The 1,168-nt window shown below is 37.2% G+C and overlaps 1 protein-coding gene across 1 annotated transcript in view; it reads left to right on the forward strand.

The window, feature by feature from the left end:
• The window catches only part of LOC104982649 (multidrug resistance-associated protein 4-like), a 350,332-nt gene that overhangs the window by 99,345 nt on the left and 249,819 nt on the right, over window positions 1–1,168 (forward strand).

The raw sequence follows: 1,168 nt of genomic DNA on the forward strand, positions 1-1,168 counted from the left end.
GAGTCCAAAAGACTGTTCTATACATCTGTGTCTCTTTTGCTGTCTCACATACAGGGTTATCGTTACCTTCTTTCTAAATTCCATATATATGCATTAGTATACTGTATTGGTGTTTTTCTTTCTGGCTTACTTCACTCTGTATAATATGCTCTAGTTTCATCTACCTCATTAGAACTGATTCAAATATATTCTTTTCAATGGCTGAGTAGTACTCCATTGTGTATATGAACCACAGTTTTTTTATCCATTCATCTGCTGATGGACATCTAGGTTGCTTCCATGTCCTGGCTATTATAAACAGTGTTGCTATGAACATTGGGGTACATGTGTCTCTTTCAATTCTCGTTTCCTTGGTGTGTATGCCCAGCAGTGGGATTGGATTGCTGGGTCATAAGGCAGTTCTATTTCCAGTTTTTTTAAGGAATCTCCACACTGTTCTCCATAGTGGCTGAACTAGTTTGCATTCCTACCAACAGTGTAAGAGGGTTCCATTTTCTCCACATCCTCTCCAGCATTTATTGCTTGTAGACTTTTGGATACCAGCCACTAACTCCCAGTCCCTCTTCCCTCATCCAGCACCATTCTACATCTTTTCCCTGTGAACCTGACTACTTTAGTACCTCATGTAAGTGGATTGATTCAGTGTTTGTCATTTTGTATGTGGCTTATTCCTGTAGCACAGTGTCTTCAAGATTCATCCATGTTGTACCAGATGTCAGAATTTAAGTCCTTTTAAAGGCTGAATAATATTCCACTGTAGGGCTATACAACATTCTGTGTATTTGCTCATCTGTCAATGGACAATTCTATCTTTTATCTATTGTGAACATTGCTGCCATGAATATGAGTACACAAATTGTCTGTTCAAATTTGTGTTTTTAGTTTTCTTGAGTATATCCTTAGTAGTGTAATTGCTATATTGTATGCTAATTTCACGTTTAATTAACTTCCATATTCTCTTCCATTGTGGTTATATCATTTTACATTCTCACTTGATCATTGGTTTTCTTCTTGAGGAGTAATCAAAGCATTTTTATAAAGTATGACATTTTGTTTGGATTAGTGGCTCCAGTTGGTGGTTTGTTGAAGCAGCTCCTGGTGTCTCTTCAGTTTCCTCAGATTGCTAGGGCATTTTTCTTACAAAATAAAGGGATTGTACAACACAGGT

This window comes from Bison bison, unplaced genomic scaffold, assembly GCF_000754665.1.
Source record: "Bison bison bison isolate TAMUID 2011002044 unplaced genomic scaffold, Bison_UMD1.0 scf7180017864535, whole genome shotgun sequence".
NCBI classification, from domain to species: Eukaryota; Metazoa; Chordata; class Mammalia; order Artiodactyla; family Bovidae; genus Bison; species Bison bison.